Source organism: Acipenser ruthenus, chromosome 22 (genome assembly GCF_902713425.1).
Source record: "Acipenser ruthenus chromosome 22, fAciRut3.2 maternal haplotype, whole genome shotgun sequence".
Lineage (NCBI taxonomy): Eukaryota > Metazoa > Chordata > Actinopteri > Acipenseriformes > Acipenseridae > Acipenser > Acipenser ruthenus.
In genome coordinates, this window is record NC_081210.1 from 17,681,452 (window position 1) to 17,699,895 (window position 18,444).

The following is an 18,444-nucleotide window of genomic DNA, read 5'->3' on the forward strand; positions in this document are numbered from 1 at the left end:
AAAACTCAGTGCCTTGACTAAAACTCAGCGCCTTGACTAAAACTATGACTAAAACTTAGTGCCTTGACTAAAACTATGACTAAAACTCAGCGCCTTGACTAAAACTATGACTAAAACTTAGCGCCTTGACTAAAACTATGACTAAAACTCAGCGCCTTGACTAAAACTATGACTTAAACGTAGCGCCTTGACTAAAACTATGACTAAAACTCAGTGCCTTGACTAAAACTATGACTAAAACTCAATGCCTTGACTAAAACTATGACTAAAACTTAGCGCCTTGACTAAAACTCAGTGCCTTGACTAAAACTATGACTAAAACTTAGCGCCTTGACTAAAACTATGACTAAAACTCAGCGCCTTGACTAAAACTATGACTGAAACTCAGTGCCTTGACTAAAACTATGACTAAAACTTAGTGCCTTGACTAAAACTATGACTAAAACTCAGTGCCTTGACTAAAACTATGACTACAACTCAGCGCCTTGACTAAAACTATGACTAAAACTTAGCGCCTTGACTAAAACTATGACTAAAACTCAGTGCCTTGACTAAAACTATGACTAAAACTCAGTGCCTTGACTAAAACTCAGCACCTTGACTAAAACTATTACTAAAAATCAGTGCCTTGACTAACACTATGACTAAAACTCAGCGCCTTGACTAAAACTATGACTAAAACTCAGCACCTTCACTAAAACTATGACTAATACTCAGTGCCTTGAGTAAAACTATGACTAAAACTCAGTGCCTTGACTAAAACTATGACTAAAACTAAGCGCCTTGACTAAAACTATGACTAAAACTCAGCGCCTTCACTAAAACTATGACTAAAACTCAGCGCCTTGACTAAAACTATGACTAAAACTCAGTGCCTTGACTAAAACTCAGCACATTGACTAAAACTATTACTAAAAATCATTGCCTTGACTAACACTATGACTAAAACTCAGCGACATGACTAAAACTATGACTAAAACTCAGTGTCTTGACTAAAACTATGACTAAAACTCAGCAACATGACTAAAACTATGACTAAAACTCAGTGTCTTGACTAAAACTATGACTAAATCTCAGTGCCTTGACTAAATCTCAGTGCCTTCACTAAAACTCAGTGCCTTGACTAAAACTATGACTAAAACTCAGTGCCTTGACTAAAACTATTACTAAAACTCAGTGTCTTGACTAAAACTATGACTAAAACTCAGTGTCTTGACTAAAACTATGACTAAAACTCAGCGACATGACTAAAACTATGACTAAATCTCAGTGCCTTGACTAAAACTATGACTAAATCTCAGTGCCTTGACTAAAACTCAGGGCCTTGACTAAGACTCGGTGCCTTGACTAAAACTATGACTAAAACTCAGCGCCTTGACTAAAAGTATGACTACAACTCAGCACCTTGACTAAAACTATGACTAAAACTTAGCGCCTTGACTAAAACTATGACTAAAACTCAGTGCCTTGACTAAAACTATGACTTAATCTCAGTGCCTTGACTAAAACTATGATTAAATCTCGGTGCATTGACTAAAACTCAGTGCCTAGACTAAAACTATGACTAAAACTCAGCGCCTTGACTAAAACTATGACTAAAATTCAGCGCCTTGACTAAAACTATGACTAAAACTTAGCGCCTTGACTAAAACTATGACTAAAACTCACGCCTTGACTAAAACTATGACTAAAACTTAGCGCCTTGACTAAAACTATGACTAAAACTCAGTGCCTTGACTAAAACTATGACTACAACTCAGCGCCTTGACTAAAACTATGACTAAAACTTAGCGCCTTGACTAAAACTATGACTAAAACTCAGTGCCTTGACTAAAACTATGACTAAAACTCAGTGTCTTGACTAAAACTATGACTAAAACTCAGTGCCTTGACTAAATCTCAGTGCCTTGACTAAAACTATGACTAAAACTCAGTGCCTTGACTAAAACTATGACTAAAACTCAGTGTCTTGACTAAAACTATAACTAAAACTCAGTGCCTTGACTAAATCTCAGTGCCTTGACTAAAACTCAGTGCCTTGACTAAAACTATGACTAAAACTCAGCGCTTTGACTAAAACTCAATGCCTTGACTAAAACTATGACTAAAACTCAATGCATTGACTAAAACTATGACTAAAACTCAGTGCCTCGACCAAAACTATGACTAAAACTCAGTGCCTTGACTAAAACCATGACTTAACTCAGCGCCTTGACTAAAGTTATGACTAAAAATCAGTGCCTTGACTAAAGGTATGATTTAAACTTAAAAATAATAAAACCCCAAGACATTTCAAATATTTGCCATTTATTTACTTTAAAAGATCTCCCAAAGCTAGATGCATTGGCTCGCATTTGAGTACCAATCAGTGCTGTTCCTATGACTCTTTTCATCTGCAATTTAATTCCTTTAAGTTGACCAGAAGTACAGCATTGAGGTATCTACAATGAACGTTCAATAATATATTCTTCTCCAACAGCTTCAAATAAATAACCACTAAAAAACCTAATTCACTTTACCATGTTGTGTGCGTTTATCATATAGGAAAATTACCAATGACATTATTCCATCACAATGAACTCATGCGTTGTCCAACAGTCAAGCGAAAGTAAAAGCCTTTTGGAACCCCCAGTCATTGACCTGGTAACAGCACAGCTGCTTGGGGTGCAGGGTGAGGCATGCCAATGGGGTTAGAATCCTGTTCACGCCAAGGTGTAGTACATGTCTGCCAGCTCATGGCTTGTTCTTCAGCGACCCCTACTGATCGGGAGGTGGTTGTCTTGACAGCGGGAACAGAGATCTTCAGCCTTCCTAGATCGGTAGGTTACATCAGTGAGCTGACATTCATTGGGCATTTCAAACAGAGAAAACAGAGGTAAAAAGCCTGTTTAGACAGCCGCATCACTCCATCTCTTTGTAGTCTCAGTCACGCCTCCACTCCATGTGAAGTCTGTTAAGCTGCACTGAAGACCTTACCTTTTCATTGTAAGATATATAAAATAATAGTTCTTGTTTTTGTTGTTCAATGAAGAGAGAAATGTGAAATACAATTTTGAAGTACAATTATATTAATAAAATGTCAGTGCTAAATATCAAATGGTCACAAGAATAGGGAGAGGGATACAAATCAAAAGTTACAGAAAAAGTGTACCAGAATTGCAATATAATATTGTTCACTAAAAACTAAAGTACTTTTTGGATATGTTTTCATTCTTTTTAGATTTTGTGAAACCTTGGTAAAAGATGCAACAGCAATTGCACTTGTTTTTACCACCATTCAAATCAATCAGTTCAGTCTCAAAACCTCCTCATTCATGTTAAACTCCTTAACTGCCATTTCCCAGGCGGGTACTCAGAATTATCACTGTGCCTTTTAAAATGGGAAATATGTACTATACATCATGATTAAAACTGAAATAATAAAATAACCAACACTTCAATCCAGGACTGGAAGGGAGACATCATTTCCAATAGAAGCAGTTCTTGAGATTCATTGTTTGCACACCTCTCTTACTCGTGTATCCATAACAAGTATAAATCACTAAATTACAAGTATTCCGGCTGCTAAGGGCCATGTTATCACATCTGTTTAAACCAGCTCTCATTACAGAAAGGTGCTACTGAGAAATGTACAAATAATGAAGCTTCTTCAGCGAGGAATAGTCAGCACGTGACCCTTCCTCTCCTTGCTGTGTGAAAGCATTTTAGTTGGTCTCTTAACAAGGTTTAAGCATAGCAAAATATCTCAGAGAGAAAGAGAAAATAATTGGCAATTGCATGTCATTCAGAAGTATATAGCAATGTAATTAAATACTGTAGTTTTAACACCTGGGTTGACAGTATTGTTTCCAGTATCTGAGGCATTGAATAGACATGCACTGTATGATGAAACATTTATCTTCTACCTCTGCTTTTAAATATTAACAAGAGAACCAACCTTGGCTAACATTTAAAGACAAAGAGACTCCAAATGCACTGAAGAGACTTCCAGGCACTGTCAGAGGTCTGGGGGAGGCTCAAAGCTAGTTACTCCAAGTCGTTTAGAGCACCTTTCTTCTTCTGAAAGGAAACATCAGTCATACTACTAATGAAACACATTTATTACAAGTGTAATGTTGTTAATATTGTTCTGTGAGGCAGAGTTTGTGTAGAGCAGTTTGAATGTAAGTGCAACATTAAGAACATGGAAGCGTGAATATACAGGTTAACATGTTTTTATAAAATCAAGAGTTATTGGATTATAGACAAATGCAATCCACAATGTGTATAGGAGGCTAGGGCCCATATTTATAAAATGTACTGTCTCCTTTATTGTGCCAGTGATAGTGTTTAACATGACAGTATTTCATCAGGTGATGCATAAACCATTTACCGTCAAAAAATGTCACTCATCGTGACGTTACAATAACGTGCCCTTAGAGACCTATTTTCTCATTAACATATTATTCGTCTGATTCATAATTCATCTGTATTGTGCCGTTAATTGACCCTTACCGGCATCATAATTAACAGGTGCTTCAGACCAGGCGGAGAATGAGATGTGTCTTAACGTTTAGAAACATGTATTTAAGCCAATGGTAATAATAAAAACGTCTATGTTTAATTTTCCAATAATACCGGAGGGGATACAGCGCTCACCCGTTATAATTATCCAATAATACCGGAGGGGATACAGTGCTCACCCGTTATAACGCGCCTTGTTATAGTGTGGAATCGGTTATAACACGGTGGGGTCATGGCTCCCATTTGCTCCATAATGCCATTACAGTAGCCCTTTTATACTCGTTATAAGGCGGAACACAAATGGCATGGTCTTGTAACTATGACTCCCCACTATAGCGTTATAAAGGGTGAGCACTGTATCTTGGAACATGACCCAGAAGAGTGAGAAGACCCTACAGTTTTGTTTACAGCCTGACGTTGATCTTGCAAGCACTTCTGGCAGTATATGATCTCTTTTTACAGTACCAACCCCATTAACCCCATCAACTATCTCCTGCCACATTTGTTTAGCCACAGGACCTAGTATTTCCGAAAAGCTGATCTGTATTGACAAGTACGTCTAATTTAATAATGCCAGTTACTGGGGAGTGAATGCAGGTTTTCTTAACCTCTCACTCGAATCCAGCACCTTTTAGTACCGGAGTCCTTTGCTATATAGACACTGTTATGCCGTACATTCTGATATGCCTGATATGTCCCCGATCATAATCAATTTAGTGTGCCGCTAGGATTCCGCCTGTGAGAAACCCCTGCCTGCGGGAACCGCAGTTCATCACAATAGTTTAGAAAGAGTTTAACCATATTTAACATTATCCAAGTGTTAAATGATTAGACTAAACGTTTAACCATTGTCAAATAAAAGTGTTCGCTTTAGTGATTACATGGAATAACTGGTGTAAGCCCATTTATTTCATATTCAATATTTTCACACAGTCTTTTAGATATTCAATTAAATGCTGCACTCATACAGTCTTACACACAGATAGGAGCTGTGGCAGTCATTTCTATAAAACACACATGCAGTCTTACACACAGATAGGACCAGTGGCAGTCATGTATATTAAAAACAAGTAATCGGAGGGGCATCTTATGATTGTTTTCTGACTGGTAAGCAACCTACCCAAAGTGTTCAAGTGATTAATGCTAAAGTTTAAATATTTAGGAAATTAAATGGAAAACTAACCAACACATTATACAGTAGGTCTCCTTCTTAGGAAGGTTGTTACTTGATATGCTGTCACAAGGCTGGCTGGTAGTGACACGTCAGACCCGGAAGAAACACATAGACAGACGGTGGTGATGAGTGAAACTGAGTGCAATGGCTGCACTCAGCATTTAATAACAAATAAATAAAAAGGTTGAACAAACAGAAAACAGGACACGGCACTTCACGCCAAAATAAAAGAGACAAACAAAACGCACTAACATTAACAAACGGTGGATGCACAGACAAACGAACAAACACGGTGAGTGAAAACACTTACTATTATTTTTATTATTCTTTTTGTTTATTTTAACTCCTCTCCACACCTGTTTTCCACTCACGAACACCCAACCCCGAGTGAGTGAAACAAACATCTATATATACTGTTGTGCTGGGATTCAATTACTAATTAATTATTCACTTGAATCCCAGCACGTGAATTAATTATGTGCAACCTCGTGCTCACATATTAAATACTTTAAATGCACGTGAAGTGAAGTGCAATCCCGTGCCTAAATACAATTATACATTTTAAATAACTCGTGCTGCACACACCCATTTATATCCCGTGCAGCCATCTCTATACACCAACATTTACACACAACACGTAACATATAACACAGAAACTCACACAAGGGCGGGGCACATTGCCACATATACCCCACCTTGTGCGCAGCACACATGGCCTCAACGGCCACCTCCCCCCTTAAAAACCCAGCAGTCCAGGACAAAGTCTCGGGCTGGGAAGGGAGGCTTCAGTGGGCCCATGGCTGGCAATGCTGTCAGCACCCCTGCCGGTAGTGGCACGGCTGACAGCATGCTGGTCCACTCCTGCAGCGAAATTGCTGCGGGGGATGCTGGTCTCCTGACCTCTCCCCCTTTCTTCGTAGCCAGTAGCTCCCTCCTGTGGGGCTCCGGCCACAAGAACTCCTGCAGCGAAACTGCTGCTGGGGAAAGTGGTCTCCTGACCTCTCCCCCTGTCTTTGTAGCTGGTAGCTCCCCTTTCTGGGGCTCCGGCCACCGTACTCCCTGTGGTGGAGGTGCGGGAAGCAGAGACAACTCCTGCTGTTCTGCTCCTGGCAGTGGCGGAGGCAAAGGCAGCTCCTGCTCCTCTGCTCCTGGTGGTGTCGGAACCAGCAGGTATTCACCCTCTGCTGGTGGAGGTGGGAGGGCCAGCAGTCTTCCCACAGCGGTGAAGGCGGAACCAGCAGGTATTCACCCTCTGCTGGTGGAGGTGGCGGAGGCAGAGGCAGCTCCTGCTGCTCTGCTCCTGGAAGTGGCAGAGGCAGAGGCAGCTCCTGCTCCTCTGCTCTGGGCGGTGGTGGAGGCAGAGGCAGCTCCTGCTCCTCTGCTCCGGGCGGTGGCGGAGGCAGGGGCAGCTCCTGCAGCTCTGCTCCTAGTGGAGGAAGCGGTGGAGGTGGCGGAGGCAGAGGCAGCTCCTGCTGCTCTGCTCCTTCCGGTGAAGGTGGTGGAGGCAGAGGCAGCTCTGGCTGCTCTGCTCCTGCCGGTGAAGGTGGGAGCAGCGTGTAGTCTCCTGGCAATGAAGGTGGGAGCAGCGTGTAGTCTCCTGGCGATGGAGGTGGGAGCAGCGTGTAGTCTCCTGGCGACGGAGGTGGGAGCAGCATGTAGTCTCCCCCTTTTGCAGGGGACTGGTGCGGCCCTGCCTCTCTTGCAGGGGACTGGTGCGGCTCTGCCTCTGAAGGGGAAACCAGCAGGCATTCTTCCTCTGCAGGTGGAGATGGGGACAGCAGGCATTTTCCCTCTGCTGGTGGAGATGGGGACAGCAGGCATTCTCCCTCTGCTGGTGGAGATGGGGACAGCAGGCATTCTTCCTCTGCTGGTGGAGGTGGAACCAACAGGCATTCTCCCTCTGCTGGCAGCTTGGGTCCTAGGGCTGTGGAAGCCCCGACTTCCCTCTCTTCGGGCTGTGGACGCACCGACTCCTCCCTTTTGGGCTGTGGATGCACCGACTCCTCCCTTTTGGGCTGTGGACGCACCGACTCCTCCCTTTTGGGCTATGGACGCACCAACTCCCCCCTCTTGGGCTGGGGATGTTTGGGCTCCCCCCACTCAGGCGTAGGACGTTCAGGCTCCTTCCACTCAGGTGTAGGACGTTCGGGCTCCTCCTACTCAGGTGTAGGATGTTCGAGCTCCTCCCCCATCTATAGGAAAGTGCAGCTGGCCATGAATCCTCCTGCTGGAGACCCTGCTACCTGGGCTGCTGTTCCACTTATAGCTGCCTCCAGGTAGCTGAGGACCAACTCCACAGCTTCCTCCCAGGTGCTTAGGGTGTGTTCCCTCCCATAGGCCTCCCATTGCTCCCTGTCTATCAGCCACAGGATCCGGGTGGCTATGGGCATAGACTGGGCCTCCAGCCCAGCATTATCCAGGATGCAGTCCCGTAGTTTCCTGGCATCTTCTGCCATTGTCATTTTTTTTTCCAAAGAAACTGCTGTACTCTTTCCGGCCTGAGTCTGGGGGGTGCTTTTATCCCGCTTCTGACAACCATATGTCACAAGGCTGGCTGGTAGTGACACGTCAGACCCGGAAGAAACACACAGACAGACGGTGGTGATGAGTGAAACTGAGTGCAATGGCTGCATTCGGCGTTTAATAACAAATAAATAAAAAGGTTGAACAAACAGAAAATAGGACATGGCACTTCACGCCAAAATAAGAGACAAACAAAACTCACTAACATTAACAAACGGTGGATGCACAGACAAACGAACAAACACGGTGAGTGAAAACACTTACTATTATTTTTATTATTCTTTTTGTTTATTATAACTCCTGTCCACACCCATTCTCCACTCACGAACACCCAACCCCGAGTGAGTGAAACGTGCATCTATATATACTGTTGTGCTGGGATTCAATTACTAATTAATTATTCACTTGAATCCCAGTACGTGAATTAATTACGTGCAACCTCGTGCTCACATATTAAATACTTTAAATGCACGTGAAGTGATGTGCAATCCCGTGCCTAAATACATTTATACATTTTAAATAACTTGTGCTGCACACACCCATTTATATCCCGTGCAGCCATCTCTATACACCAACATTAACACACAACACGCAACATACAATACAGAAACGCACACAAGGGCAGGGCACATTGTCACATATGCCTATGTTAAAAATATTGTCTCTTTTAGTGCTTCTTGTAAACGGTTATTAGTATAACTAAATTCGAAGCAGAAGGACCCACAGTTTTGTGGTGATTTAGTTGCATCAGAGTTCAAAGGCGTGGAAGCTTGCGTCTATTCAGCTGCGTTTGGGAATGTAAACAAACTAGGCTATTAACAAAGTGGTTAACAAAGGCTACTTTTGCTTAAAAAAAGTACAAAGAATGTTAAAGTAATTGTAGCTAACAAAATAGTTCCATCAATTTTACCCGCCATGCACATTCATTCATTATATAGGTCTCAAATAAAAAACATATGAACATTTCCAAACGAGAGGAGGCCATTCGGCCCACCTATGCTCGTCCAGTTCCTAGTAGCTGATTGATACAGAACTTTGTGAAGCCGGGTCTTACAGGATCCCAGTGATTGTTCCTCAACATGACTAGGTAGCCCATTCCATCCCCTCACCACTCTGTGTGAAGAAGTATCACTACCTCTCCTCAGTCTATCTCTACTTCATTTCCAACTGTTTCCTCTGTTCCTGGTTTCTGTGCTGCTCTTAAAGTAATGGTTCGGGTTACCTCCTGCCACTAACCAGTCAGCTGCTTCTTCTAGTCACTGACATGCTCAGTAATATTCTTTGAACCAGAAGACACTGCTGGTGTGAAATGACCTTGGATTGTACTACCAGATGTCTATTTTAATATGAGCAGACATGTTTGCTATAACATTATGTTTCTATGTTGCTAATCGAAGTGAAAAATGGGTAAGATTCTTGTGTTAGCTACAATTAATTTAAGAAGGTGAATCAGAACAAAAGGTTGCTAGAATTGAGTTATCAGTGCCCTGATGAATATCCAGAGACTCATCCTTCAGTGAGCTGTTTATAGAAGGTACTGTAAGCAGTGATTCTGAGCAAGGCACCCCGCAAAGTGAAGTGAAAGAGTGGGCGCAATAACATTTTTCTTCTGGAAGACTTCAAAAGCAGACAAAAAGCAGCCGTGGGATTATGAGTTTAATCAAGTCTGCAGTTTTTCTTTCTGGAGCAATTTGTCTCAATTAACATTCCTTAACCCTGGCAGTAGAGTAGTGTATGTGTAGCGTGAACTGGTCTGTTTAAACCCACAAGTACCTGCTGGTGAGTTCATTACAAGCCTATAACAAACTGACAATGAAGAATTACTGCTGCAGAGTTTCAGCTAGATCTTTGTATTTTGTCAAACAGAAAATATCAAGAACATGATGAATCTCTCATGATGAAGGAGGCGGTTAGTTGTGTCCCTCCAATGTGTAATCACTAAAGATCTGCACCTTTTGGTTTCTTTTGTGCTGTACTTTGCTAATCATTCCTTGTACTGTACTGTAGGTAACATTGCCTGAATTGAAACTGATATATTATTATTATTATTATTATTATTATTATTATTATTATTATTATTTATTTCTTAGCAGACACCCTTATCCAGGGCGACTTACAATTGTTACAAGATATAACATTATTTTTTTTACATACAATTACCCATTTATACAGTTGGGTTTTTACTGGAGCAATCTTGGTAAAGTACCTTGCTCAAGGGTACCATGACTAGTACTAAATGTATACATACTAAAAGAAAGTTCAAAGACAAACGTTTTGACTAGAAGTCTTTTTTCATGCCTTCAATGGACATAATTTGTGAAAGTGACAATTATGTACTTAACAGTATTCCACAGGAAGTGATAAGGTAGAGTACCAGGAAGCAGCAACAGCTACTTTTAACTTTTATTAAATATGTAGACATCCTGAAATATTGTAAAAAATTTTTTAAAAAAAGAGCCAAAAGATTTAGATTTAAATCTTTTTAAATCTTATTAACATTACAGGTCCCCCTTTAACACCAGACAAAGGGGGACCTGTAATGTTAATAAGAGGGAAGAGAATGGATTTTAAACCCTTGGGTAGCACTTCAATATGCCTCATTTTTCATATTCACTTCTGTGTAAGTTTGTGAACTTTTTGACGCTCCCTTGAGGTCTAGGACATGTCAAGTCCTTCCTCCGGTGAGGAAGTGCTTCAGGCTGCTTGCCGGGCTTATAAATATTGGATGCTGTCTGAGGCATGCAACAAGAACACACCTTTTGATCCCTTTGAACTAGAAGACTTAAGATAACTGCTGGTGTGCATGCATTAAGCTCCTCTGTCGATTTGCATACTCAGCACTCAGACCTGTCACATGAGAGAGCAAGAAGGCTACTAAGTTTGCGATCAGACGTGTCCTTCCGAATTTGTCTCTAACGGTTGAGAGCACATTGAGTGCATTTAGAGGGATTCTGTATGAATATTGCAGGGGCCTTCATCGTCCTTATTACGATTAAAAGAGTTCTAACCAAGCCTTTCAAATCCCTTTTCTTATCTCTTATTAGCATCAGCAACATTATCAGAAGCGCTTTCTTTGTTGTTTGTGACAATACAAACTGTATACAAACAGGACAGGGCATTGATATGCTGTAGATCTGTACTGATGAAATGCCTTCTAATAATAATAATCCTTGTATGCTCTCAAAGCCAGTGTGTGCCTTGTGCATTTCAGAATGAAATGGCTGCTGGTTTATTTTTGCATCCCCAAAACAATCCAACACTCCTCTTAAAGCAGAACCCGGCCTAGAAGTACAAAGACAAATTGATTTGCTTGATAATTTGATTAATGTGAAGTTTCCTGTGATCGATAGTGCTGCCTTCAACCAGTCAACTCTTACAACACAGGCATAGAGGTGAGTTTCCCCCTCATTTTTTTTTGCCCTAGCTACTGTTACTGGGGTTCCGTATGGTAACGCACAGGGCAGCCTCTCGGCTTAGCCTTGTAGCATTCCAGTCATTCTGCAAAATTGCTATTGCGATGGCTTTGGTACACTCACCCATGCTGTAATGGTTACATTTTGTACTTGACCTTAAAAAGAAATAATCTTCCCTGAACTCAAATAGAAACTGAGAAAGGTGAAGGATTGTTTGTTTCTGTTTTCTCAAAGCTGGATGAAACATGCATTTTTTCAAATGAAATGTCAGGCAGGTGATGATAACATCAGGTATAGCTGTCATTATTACATTTACAGAAGCAAGTGCCTTCCTGTCCAATGAAGACAGACTTTAATTTGAATGTGGTGCTTCCAGAAATCCTCACTGAACTTGATCCCTTTCCTACCCTGTCAGTGTGTGTGTGTATGTAAGGCCGGGAGTAGGGGGTCGTTTCAGTGTGAGGATAGCTTGTTGGTAATGTTTGCTGCATTATTAATCAATCCCTAATGGCCTCCTGCCTCCCCTGACCTGTTATACAGGGCCTGAAACTGAACTCATTCAAATCATTTAAGCACACATGTCCAAACGGAGAGATACTCCAGAAAAAATAAAAAAGGATATTAGAATAACCCACCCTAGCACTGAATAGAGTTCAGTAAATTCAAAACGGTGATAGCCACCAAACTCAGCCACTTAACAGGATGCGTTAAGTAACTGAGCGTCTCAGAGCGAGACTTTCTTTGCTCACTCGGATCACTGATGAAATCTGCTCTGTTGCTATGATGTGATATAAAAAGTACAATTTATATTTGCTTAAATAAATGAAAATATACCATTGACTGTATTTCTAAGAGAGATTTTGACAAACTCATCTCATACCAAAGAATGCCATTTGGTAAGCTAAATCCCCTGCTGTGTTGGTTTATGTTAACTGTTATAAAAACATAATTTATTCCACTGACGACTAATTAATCTAATTAATTAATTAGAATGATAATTATGGGACTTATATGATTTATTTTGGTACTGCATTGTGTGAAATCACATCAGGAAAATATAAACGTGATTATCAAGTAAAAATGAAAAAGTTATTTCACAAAAGAGTATTTTTAAATGAATACATTTTCTGTGATTTACGACCCTTTTGTTCAAATGAAGATGGGAGTGAACTTATGATGTAATCTTGCTGACAATCAAAATAGCCAATCATTGAAATAATAATGAGAAATATTCTAATGAGAACTCTTCTGTGACTCGATAATCTTGACCATGTCCTGCGCATTTGCAATGTTAGAAAAATGCTTGCAGCATGGAAAATCGATCTCTCTCTCAAACAAATCAAAAGACAATACTACTCTTGGAAAAGCCACACAGAAACATCTAAGTGTGTACAATTGGACTGAATCGCTGAAGACTCAACAACAGCTCCCAACATTCTAACTTCAAGGAATGAAAACTAAAACGCAGCTGCTGGCCAACAAGAAAATGACTTCTTGAAGAAAAGATCTGAATTCAAACAATGAATAAAAAGACTTTGTTGCTACTAAATCTAAAAGTATGCTAAAATAAATGAAGAAGTAAACAGAAGAATACTGAAGTTACTTAATTCCAAAGTGCTTTTTAAATTTACTCGAATTGGCGCTTCCTTGCTCCATTGTGGGACATGGAGTACTGAAGAAAAAGCCATCTTGTTTTTTTTTCAGAAATCATTCAACTGAAGAGGACTTCAAACTGAAGACAGGTTTCTAAACTGAAACACTTTATCCACAAGGAGAAAGCTATATACAGTAATTCTTCATTGCGAGACTCTTTCAACTTTCTTTGCATATAAGAATTAGTAGCAAAACAACTTATGAATTTCCATGGTGCATAAATCGATTGTATGATTAATTCTGTTTAAATTGAATATGAAGTAATATTAATCTATGATGCATTGTTGAATGTTGAATATATTTAGAATCTTAATTACAATATATGGTTAATTTGTCTTGAACATACTTTGTATAATCGTTGATTATACATTGAAAATGAATTACTACAATCTAATACAATCTACTCTTATTTTTGTAACTTTTCAAATAAAAGAAGGTATTTACTTTCAACAAGATTTGTTGTTTTGTTTTTGTATGTTGAATCAAGCACTGATATATGATAACATTGAATTGAATCAAATTGGAAAGGGCTGGGTGGGGCACTTTGCAGGGGTCATCAGGTGGGCACCTCCCGTCTTTGGTGTTTCGTCGACCAGCTGACGACACCTCAGGAAGGCTCGACAGTGATGCTGGCGCTCCAGCACCACTCCCCTCCATTCACCACCCAACCCAGACCAGTTTACTTACCTTAGCCATCCATTCCTTTTCATTGATGTTAACTTCCTCCATCACCTCGCTTTTGAGGTCTCCTATCGGCCTCTTTCCTCCTCAACCAGAGCCAGTTGCTACTTCTCTCTGCCTCCTGGGATAGAGCCTTCACCATATGCTGCAATTCCTGTCCACTGAATCCAGTACCTCTGAGTAGCCAGGTCATGGAATGTGCGATGAATCCCTGACAACCCACCTCTACTGGATAAACCCAGACTCTCCACCCACGCTGATCCACTTCAGCGGCTAACTCAGCATACCAAAACGATGTTTTTCAATGTATTGCTAATGTAGGTCTCTTGATTGGCTAAGCTACAAAGGAATATATGTATTGTGCACAGCTTGATTAACACAAACAAAAAACAAGCATTCTGAGTGCTGAACGTACTGAGTTTGCAGCTCAGAGCTAAACGTCCAGCTGAACTTCTCAGTGTTCAACTCGTCAAACAGGAAACAAATGGCATTTCTAAATCTCTGGAGTGGAATGTTAAATTACCAGGTGAAATGTGAATGTTGTTCTCTGCTTTGTGAGAAACATGGAGGGAATCCTGATCATTTCTCCAACTGCATACCATTGGGAGCCTGCTGACTTTTGGACAGGGAGCTGCTAGATGGACGATGGGGCAGTGGGGAGATTCTACTGGTGTTCCATGCTGTGTAACAGGGAGAGGCTCTTCATTTTTTCTAATTAATATGTAAGCTCATTGCAGTGTGGAGAGAGCTGTAATTGCTTGCAACCCAATGCACTGCAGGGCAAGAGCTGCATAATGTATTCTCATTATATTGAGTCCAAATGGTCTTGTGCTCTAGAGTTAGGTTGTAAATCTTCTCTTAATTGGCTCCCATGCTCTTTTCATTTGAACCCTTATGGTTTAGTTTTCATTCCGAGTGCAGTTTCTAAACAGTCTCCAGCTCTGCAAGTCTGTATAAGGAAGTTAGCCTTTGGTCCCCCCATGCAGTACTTTCTAAAATGCAATACAGTGAAACCTCTATTATCCAAACTAATTGAGAAGAAATATTTGTTTGGATAACCAACTTACTGTAAGGCTGTTTATATGACATTCCCAGTCAAGACACCTCCAGAAAGAATTACTACACAGGCACTATTCAATATATATTGTACAAACTGCACTGTTAATACTAGAGTTATGTGCAACAAGGGCAGAAGAGCACAGCATGATAGGATAACAGAGTTTTTATAAAGACGTAGTTCAAATGATTACTATTTTGTAGTGAGGTTACTAAAGCTGAGCACAATATTCGAAGTGGGGTCTTAGTAGAGTGATACATAATCTTTTCAAGCTTCCCTAACCCTGTAGAGTATTCCTGACATCGCACCAGTCACATTACATAACTTAATTTACACATTGCTGGACTTCTCCACTGCAGCCTTGCTGGTGGTTCTGCACAGATGGATGTGTCTCAGAACTGTGGCTGTTTCATCTGGGGCTTTCTACTGAAGTTGTTGGTTGCTTAGCAACTGGTGGCAGCATACATGAAATGCAATAGGCTTTAAATGAAAAGTTGGATCTTCAATTTCAGTCTGACTTGCGCTCTGTGCTGATCTTTCAGTGCACCTTATTTTATTCTAAACCAGTTCCTCATTAAAATTGCAGGACAACTTTAATCTTGCAGCAAATCAATTTCTCCCATTTTACCATCAAACAAATCCAATATTTAATGAACTATAGAATCATGTGTAGCTGTGTCTAATTCCAGTTCCCCCATTTAAACAAAGCAGAATGGAAGGTGGTGATAATGTTACTAATGCTAATAAGATTAATTTGAATACTTTGGTTATCACACCTTTTAGTTTCTCTTGCCTTTTTCTCTGGAGGCCAGGGTGAATTCAACTGAAGTGTGAGTTGTGTGGTCTTAACTTCACCCCTGTAGGGTTACTCCTCCTCTGAAAACCCCCAAAGAATTCAGAACAATTGTCAGTCTTTGCTTGAGAAAGTCCCAGGACTGAGGGGGTGTCCAGGTCACGAATGAGTTGTCCTCCCTTATAAATGTTTTCCATAGTAAAAGCATATCAAAGTGTTATAAAGCACAGTAAAAGCATTGTAAATCCCAAAGAGGTATGGTAAAGCTAAAACAGGGCAAACTATGGTAAATGGATACTATATAACTAAGGGAAAACCATAGGAAAACAGCAATATTACTGTTGTAAGCACTCTCTCTGTAACAGAGCTGAGGGGAACCTCAATGTCTGACTGTAGCCACTGCCATTGTCTCGGTTATCTGCATGAATATCTCAAGCACCTGATTTGTTCAAAATGAAATGAATTCAAGTGAAATAACCAACCTACCTGGTCAATGGTGTCTTCACTTCTGAGCCCCCTGTAGGCTCTTGGGCGGTTGCTGCATTTTTATGATAGATTCAAGGTCTGTGATGACTGGCAGCTGCAGTAGGTATCTTAGTTACAGCATCACATGATCAGATCTTCTTCAGTCACGTAGTTGAAAGAGTGTTTCTTTATGTTTTCAGAAACCCAGGCATTCACATCTACCTGAGATGCGTTATTCTCTCGCATGCTGGCTGCGTTCTTGTCAAACCCTTTTGTTCCATTTCCCCTGGAGTGTTCAATGTTCCACTAAGTGTCAATTAGGGCTGCTTGGTAACCTGATAGTTCTTTATGAACCATAGGCAAACATAGACAGGGGGTGCTTTTCTCTTAGTGGAAATATGTTCATATCCGTGTGTTCTAAGAAATGATTTTCTTACTTTGTAACTTTTTAATGCCTGCCTCAATCATTCTGTAAAACTAGAATAAAAGGCTAGAATAACAATGTGTGTGTTACATGTTTTATTTTAATTCAATTTGAACGCCACTAATTCTTACTAATTGTAAAATGGCTTGATGGTCTATGACTTTGTGTGCCCTCAGAATAGGGTTACCACCTGGCTCCATAATTCCAGAACACTTTGGGACGGGATGGGGTTTTTAAGATGCCCTTAAACTGAAAGAAATAAACACGCAAATTGAGTGCTAAACACTTGCTTAATTTGTACTGCTTCTTAATTATCCGAATCATTGTGATAATACAAATCTTGAGAACTGAAATACTAATTTTACAAAATAAAAAAGTATCTTGAATAAACCTAAACATATGTTTATTCAAGATACTTTTTTATTTTGTAAAATTAGTATTTCAGTTCTCAAGATTTAAAAGTTGCTATTTATATCCTGTTAATTAGTAATATATAGCTCTAATTTATACTGACCCTCCCAATTAAATAATAACACTGATCAGGTGTTCACGCTGTCTGGTGTCAGGAATAGTGAACAGCTGGTCAGTATTAATGATTTGAGCGGTGATATATTATTAGAAACTATAAATAAATACTTTCAAATATATATTTTTAAAACTATTAATAAAATAAATAAATATTGATGATGGTATTTATTTATTTATTTAATTTGTTCAAAGCTATCATTGTATTGTCATGCTGCCTCAAGATAATTAATCAACAGAATCAATTTAGCAAAGGTTTAGCGCGCGACTCACGTGTTGATTTCCTTCAGTTTAAAGGCAACTTCAAAGTCCTGTTCTGTCTCGCAGTGTTCCGGAATTATGGGGCCAGGTGGCAGCCCTACCTCTGAATAGCCTGGTGGAATACTACTGTATGTAAATGGAGTGGCCCCTCACATGAATCACACATTAGAGTCACAAGCAGCCAAAGTCTTTTTACAGTTTAGAAGCTGGCTTGGAATTTGAACAGCACTTTGCAGGAAGCACCTGGGCCCTGTCTCATGTGACAAGTTTGAATCATACAGTATTTCAGGTTATATTAGGTCTCTTCATTCTAAAGGATTTGCTAGTCTGGGAAAGTGAAAAATAATCCAAATGCCCTGCACCTCTAATCTAATGCGGGGAGAGGCAGATACAACCCAAACAGGAAGTGATGGAGTAAAGCAGGAGATGCAGATCCAACCCAAACAGGAAGTGATGGAGTAAAGCAGGAGATGCAGATCCAACACAAACAGGAAGTGATGGAATAAAGCAGGAGATGCAGATCCAACCCAAACAGGAAGTGATGGAGTAAAGCAGGAGATGCAGATCCAACCCAAACAGGAAGTGATGGAGTAAAGGCTGTGATTTTAATGTTTGAGAACTGCTAGCAGAATCCTAATTGGAGATCACTTTATAAAAAGTGTCAGGAATTCAAATGGAATAGGGTATGAAATAAAATGAGGTATTTGGCAATTGGTGGCTATGTAAGACTGTGGTTTTAGTCAGGGCAGGTTTTAATAATGCACAATTGCTGAAGGTTTATTTGGGCAAAGACAGTAGCCAGCACTCAGGAATTATAGCAGAAACGGTTATATTTACTGGATTGAGTTGTTGCTGTAATCTTGTCTTGACTGTTTTCTTACATTTAAAATAGCACTAATGTTTCTATCTACAGTTGAACCCAGAATAAATTAGCTGAACTTTAATTATAGAAGATTGAAGTTTTTCATCTGA

General features: G+C 40.2%; 1 protein-coding gene across 1 annotated transcript in view; it reads left to right on the top strand.

Annotated features, from left to right (window-relative positions):
* The window catches only part of LOC131699416 (A disintegrin and metalloproteinase with thrombospondin motifs 2-like), a 233,400-nt gene that overhangs the window by 165,513 nt on the left and 49,443 nt on the right, over positions 1-18,444 (top strand). The window lies entirely within an intron of this gene.